Source organism: Telopea speciosissima, chromosome 11, assembly GCF_018873765.1.
Source record: "Telopea speciosissima isolate NSW1024214 ecotype Mountain lineage chromosome 11, Tspe_v1, whole genome shotgun sequence".
In the NCBI taxonomy this organism is placed as follows: domain Eukaryota; kingdom Viridiplantae; phylum Streptophyta; class Magnoliopsida; order Proteales; family Proteaceae; genus Telopea; species Telopea speciosissima.
The window spans coordinates 39385113-39392489 of NC_057926.1; positions in this window are offsets into that span (position 1 = coordinate 39385113).

Here is a 7377-nt window from a genome sequence, read left to right on the forward strand (position 1 = left end):
GTTAATAATTTAAAAAATCATTTAAATCGAAACAAATATTAGTGATATGTACTGATAACAATTTATTATTAATGGTAATAATTAGTAATATATAATGGTTTGAATACATAATTATTTATATAAAAAATGGGAGAAAGTTCTCTGTCCAGGAGTGTGGCCTAAGCCAGCACTCCCATGAGTCTATCTCTCTCTTCCCCATATGAAAAAACCCCTCTGGCCCCTTGTTTTGAGGAGGAGAGAGATAGACTCATGGGAGTGCTGGCGTAGGCCACACTCCCGGACAGCAAACTACTTCCCATAAAAAATATAACAATTCAATTCATACATCCATTTTAATAAAAAAATTTGAAAGATGTGTAATGAAAAGTAGTCATTTGAATGAAAAATAAATAAATAAAATTGTAAAATCATTTATAAACGATTTCGATTTCAATGTGTGAAATCGTTTATTAAACGGTTTAGTTTCAATTTAATTTTACCTAAAAAGCCAAGCATTGAAACAAATTGAACCATTTAACACCCTTTATGGCTACGAACAACAATAGGGTGGGTTAAATGATAGGGTAAGTTGGGAAGGCACGGGTATAGACTATATTCTAGTAAAAGGGTTTTTAACCTTATGAAAAATTATATGAGTATGTTCAAACTCCTTGCCGATTGAAGGAATGTTAGGATGTAACGATAGGAAGAACTCACCCTCATAAACCGGTCTACAAGAGGAGGGAACCCAATATTATATATGCGGAGCGGTGGGACTATGTACATAATATTACCCTTTAACGGCCGACGAGAACGTCGGCCCACTTCGGATCAAGTAGCCCTTTCTAGGTGACTCCACCCTGTCCCAGGATTCTACCTGACGACAGGTAGCCCTTTCCCAAAGGCTCGCACTCTGGCACCAGATCGCCCATCCCAAATAATCAACCGCAAAGGACGAGTCAATGAAAGCACCAATGTAACGATTAGAAGAACTCACCCTCATAAACCGGTCTATAAGGGGAGGGAACTCAATATTATATATACCCACACCCAAGCCCCTACGGGACCGATGTGGGACTATGTACATAACATTGGCCATGCATGATAACACATATGTTTCTCTATTTTTCTTTTTTTTCTTTTTTCCTTTCATGGGAACAAAAAAATAATAGAAATCCATTTAACACTGTCAATTCATATTTTTGTTCATATTAAAGAACCAGATACTAAGAGTTGCTGACAAACTGAAAGGAAAAAAAAAACTTAAAATTGGAATTTCTCTGTTCCAAAAACGGAAAGGAGAAATAAAAGGGGGGAGTTACTCTTTAATGAGCATGTGGTTAATTCGATGGGCAAAGCAATAATTTCATGTTAAAAAAAAAAAACACAATACCTCCAATGCAGCTTCAACAACAACCACCACCACCATCATTTCCATTGCCACTACCACTAACACCATCACCCCCACCAGATTTTTGGGTATCCAATGACATTTTTCAAAATTTATAGAAGTTCCAGAAACAAAATTTGTTGTGCATAACAAACGCGTTCTGTTTCTTTTATGGCATAAATGGAAAACAAACAGTGTTATAATGCATGACCGTATATTCTCATTCTTGAACTTTCTTTTTGAAACAATTGCATCATTGACATTAGGGCTGCAACAGGGTTGGGTTGGGTCGGGCATTTTAAAACCCTAACCCAACCCTAAGTCTCCTTAGTTGGGTCTAAGCCCAACCCGGCCTTGACTCAGGGCCAGAAAAATCCAACCCTGACCCGCCCTCAGGGTCTGTCGGGCCAACACTGATTGGCCCTAATGATGGGGGGGGGGAAGGGAGATATGCATGGGCTGGCCAAGCTGGGAAAGGGAGATGCATGGGCTGGCCAGGCTAGGAAAAAGAAGAAGGAGAGCATAAAAAAGAAAGAAGAAAGAAGAAGAAGACAGGGTCGGGTTGGGCCGGGTATAGCCCGAGGCCTCAACCTTGACCCAGCCTGGCCCTGACTCAGGGCCAGAAATTCTCAACCCTGACCGCACTCAGGGACAAGGTATCTCAACCCAGGCGCTATTCGAGCTCAGGGCGGGTTTGGGCCGTCAGGGCCAAACTTGCACCCCTAATTGACATCCTCTATCTTTTCTTTTCCTTTTTGCAATTCGTTCAATGCTTTCTTGATTGTCTGTTTCCTCTTCAAGGCTCACCTTAGAAACTAGCAGTTGTTGATCATTTACATATGTAGACTTAAGTATATTATATTCTTTATCTGCTGAACATTTATTTTCACTACCAGTCTCCTTTAAAATATCCATACCTATCAAATGTCACTATAATTCTACCCCAAAAAAAAATGTCACTATAAAGCATGCAGTGTAATATACGAGAGTGGATGAATTGAAAGAACAATGAAATGACAACAATCTAGGTAATGTACTCTTAAAAAAGTCTAATTGAAAAATTTTCAAAATATTAATGCCACATTATGACTTGAAACCCACAAATTAAACACTTTTTTTTTGTTGGGTAACACAAAAATTAAAACACTTTTGGTTTTAAAGGAAATGCACCCTCTAAATGGTTTGTGGCGAATATTACTAAAGTATTGCATTATGGTTCCTTAGTTGAAAGAGAAAAAAAGATATAGGAAGTAGTGTTCTGTCTGGGAGTGTGGCCTATGCTAGCATTCCCATGAGTCTATCTCTCTCATCCTCAGAATAAGGGGGCAAAACTATTTTTCCCAAAAGATATAGAGTTGTACAGGATGTTGGTGGTTAATTTATACATACAAGTGGGTAGTTGAGGCCTCGTATTGAATCCCCATACTAAAGTCTAACCAAAAAAAAGAATCCCATACTAGAGGGGTTTCTAGCCATGTGCTGAACTTCGTTCCTGGTATATGGAAATTGCCCTTCATCAAAAGCAGATCCATGGGGTTAGTCCTTCTAGGGGTTGTGACGCCATTTCTCATATGGCTTTCCTTGATGATATTATTCTATTTGGGCATGCCACTTCTCAAGAATCCAGAGCCCCCCAAAATATATTAGATGAATATTGTCATTATAGTGGCCAAGCTATTAACATAGCAAAAACTAGGGCTCAGTTTAGTCCCAATGTGCCGACAACTACTAAGCGTCTTCTTTATGCATGAGAGGTTTCACATATCTTCCAATCTCAATTTGGATCATTATTTGGGAATCCCTTTTACTGGTCATCATCTGAAGTGTGCTTCATGCTCTAGTTTTATTGAGCGCATCAATAACAGGCTCAGATCTTGGAAATCTAGATACTTAAGCTCCGTTGGAAAGGTTACTTTAATCCAGGCTTTCCTATCTTCCATGCCTCAATATCATGTCTTATTATTGGCTTCCAAATTCCATACATAATGATTTGGACCATCTTTGCCCTCAATTCTTTTGGTCTAATGGAGATCAATCTCTGGTTCCTACCATTAGTTGGAATTCTATTTGTCAATCTAAGAAGTCTGGTGGATTGAACATAAAATTATCTAGGCATATGAATGCAACTCTTTTAACTAAAAAAGCTTGGGAATTGATTCATCCTACTACTTCCCTTTGGAGCAAATCATGAAAAGAAAATATTTTCTTCATTCTTCTTTTTTGGGAGCTTCTTGCCTTAGGTCAACTTCATGGGGTGTTAAGTTGGTTTTCAAATTTAGGGACATCAATTCAAAGGGTTTACTAATAAAAGTGGGTCATGGGCATACTATCAATCCTTGGACTAATCCTTGGGGTTCCGTTTGGTTACAAAGGGAATTAAAGGGAAAGGAAAGGAAAATTTTCAAACCTAAAAAAATAAATTTTGTAATCATTACCCCATGTGATTGTATAAACTACTTAAATTTTTTACCATATCTAATAAAGATACAGTTTACATGTAATATTTATTTTACATTTTAAACCAAAGGGAAATTGATGCAAAGTAAAGTGAAATTTAATAACCAAATATGAAATGATTTGGAGTTAAATATATTATCACATGGGATAATGATTAAAAAAATTCTTTTTTTAAGTATGAAAACTTCACTTCCATTCCCTTTAATTACCATTGCAACCAAACGGAGCCTGGGTTCCTAATTTAAAGCTTTCCTCAGTTCCTTTTCCTTGGCCTCAAGATCATTCTACTTCAGTGGCAGATTTTATTGACTTAGAATCCTTTTTCTTGGAAGGTAGATTTGCTTCTGAATTGGTGGTCTCCAAAAGTGGTCAAATCCATTCCATTCCCATATCCATTTCTTCCCCTCGAGATACCCCTATTTGCAAATTAACTTCTACCGACAAAATTTTTGTTGCTTCGGCTTATCAGATTAGCTTGAATGGGTTTGAGTTGGAGGTTAATCACTTATGGCAGAAAAATGTGGCACATTGATACTGCTCTTAAGGTGCAAATTTTTTTATGGAAAGTTCTCTATGACTGTGTTCCTCATTCTGGTCTCCTAAGTTCTTGGGGATTTAATATTAATCCTATATGTCCTTATTGTTAGTTCTCCCCAGTTAGTTCAGATCATATCTGCTTAAGATGCCCTCACTCTTGTTTTATCTAGATAAGATTTGGTTTCTCTCATCTTATTGGCAGCAACGTCTCTATTCAAGACTTTTTGCCTTTGATTTTGGGCTTGAGGATTCAGCAAAAACATAAGCTCTCATTGTGGCTAATTCGAAGGGATTATCTCACATTGCAATAGAAAGTGATAATCTCTTTGTCATCAATATTTTGAACAAGAACTCTGTAGATTTTCACTGGAGAATTTCTTCTATCATTGAAGATTGTTTTTATTTTAGCACTCAGTTCCTTCATATCTCCTTTTGTCATGTCTACTGAGAGCAGAATGTTGTGGCAGACGATCTACCCTGTCACCATCGAAATTTTGTATATTCTTGTTTGTGGGAGGGGAATCGTCCCTCCTTTTTGTCTTCTACTTTGCTTGTTGATGTACAGACTCTGTGCTTTTCTTGCACCATGAATGTTAATAGTTAATCTCTCTTCTTATTAAAAAAAAAAAAACAGGAAGAAGTTATGGCTATGTTTTTTTTTTTTTGGTAAACAGTTATGGCTATGTTTAAATGTCCAGAAAAGAGAAGAAAACAAAATTTGTATATGAGAAGAGAGATAAACAAATAAAGCAATCATTGCATCATCATGTTTCTTGTCTCATTATTTTGTTTTTATTTTCTTGCAATCCAAACATAACAAAGAAGGTCCACTTAGCAATGTTGACCATATCTATTGACACAGTCCATGAGAATACACCATTTTGAATGCTAAGCAAGGGGAGAGAGCATGCAAAAAAAATTCGATCGAAACCTGTCGAAACTATCGAGTTAACTTGGTTTTGTAGGTTTTTTAGACGAGTTGAAGGGGGATTTTATAAAATCCCTGGATTCGCCCAGGTTTCGATTTGTTTCGACCATATTTCGATGGTTTCGACACATATGCCCATCGAAAACTAAGGGAAACTTTGCTCGAAACTAGGACAGACAGGTATTAATACCAGAAACCATGGAAGAAAAACTCGACCGAAACCATCGAGTTAACTTGATTTTACAGGTTTTTGAGACTAGTTGAAGGGGGTTTTTATAAAATCTTTGACTGGGTTTCGATGGTTTTGACACTATATGCCCATCGAAAATTAAGAGAAACTTGGCTCGAAACTAGGACAGAGACACATAGTTATGCCTAATATCATTTAAACATTTACTTAAGATATTATTCATAAAAAAGTAAATACCCCCATATCTGAATCCAATAAAAATAGTTAAAAAATCAAATTCTAAAAGGAAAAAAGTCATCCTCCCAGTTCAAGAATAAAAACTAGATTTTCGATGGTAGGTGCAATTTTCAACTTTCTAATGCTGGGGTTTTTTCTCAATTCTAAAAATTCCATAAATCTTAATGTGGTAAAACGTTCATAAAAACCAAAAGTACGGTAAAATATTCATGTTTTTTATGTCAAAAAAATATTTTTCATTCAGAGCCATTTTGACAGCATTCACGTACACCAAATTAAGTTTGATCGGTACATAACTCCTTCAATATAAAACAGATTTAAGCAATCTTGAACTTGTTGAAAAGTTATCAAAACAAAGTTTTCTAGCAAATCCAAGATTGCTTAAATCTCATTTATATTGAAGGAGTTATATTCCGATCAAATCTTATTCGATACAATGTCCAAGAACACTATACAATATCAAACTTGGATCTAAACCACAAGTAATATTTTTAGTGTTATATATGTGAAACTAATGCATGGATTGGGTTTAAAATGTATAAAATAGGCACATCAACAAGAATCAGGGTAGAAAAACAACTTTTGGGCCTCAAAACCAAGGTTCGAGTTAGCCTGGAGAAAATCCCAGGTTTCGATCGAGATATTGTCGAAATCGAGACAAACTCAATTTCTGACTGATCGAAACCTAGTTGAAACCCGAGTTTTAGAACCTTGAGAGAGAGAAAGAGAGAGAGAAGTTTCCCTCGATGGTTCGGTTCCAATGTTTCACTTAAGGATCCAGCTCGGATCGGATCGACCGTAAGTCCAAAGCTGTTTACGTATCGAACAAGGAATCGTGCAATGGCCTAGAGATTCTCGTAGATCAACGGTTTGGTTAAGGGGGTTTCAATTGACGACCGTAACCCTGAAGCTGTTTGTGTATCGAACAGAACAGGGAATAGATAAAAAATCTCTCCAATTCTTTAATCTGGCAGTTCCTAGCATTGCTATCTTTATTGTACGATACGTGGTGTGGTGGAGATTGCTTTGCACCATTTCATGCTCTGTTAACCCGTTTTCGGATCCGTGAAACCCGATTAGGACTGTAACTCTTAAAACGCAGAAAGTAGGAAACAAAAAGCGCAGAAAGGGGGAAACATTTTCGCGCGGTGCTTCCCTCTCTCGGTTCATCTTCTTTTCTTTTTCCCACAATTGGAGAGCTGCAGAGGTTTCAAATCGTCGGTATCGTCATCTGGATCGTTGGGTTAGTTTTCTCTTTTGGTCTCTCACTTTCGCCTCTTCTTTTGATATTATGATCGAATAGCTTGATTGATTTGGTTAATTTTAGAGGGTTTGGACTTTGGAGGGTGTTATTGTTAAGGGGGTTAAGCGGCTAAGGAATTGATCTTGATTTTAATGGTATTTTTATGTATGTTGGGTTCTCTGTTAGTTGAGTTTGCGCTGGGGTTGATCAAAACCCCCATTCACGTCATGCACTGGTTCACTGAGAGCAACAAGAAGTGCGATTTTTTTCTACTTTCTGCGTTTTGGGGTTTACCATCTTCTCGGGTTGTGAGGATCCGGTTGCTAAAATGGGTAGGGTTTTTCATGAAACGGTGCAAACTATTCTTGGCCATTAGATCTGTTTGTGTTACGTGTCGTGCAGTGAAAGTAGCAATG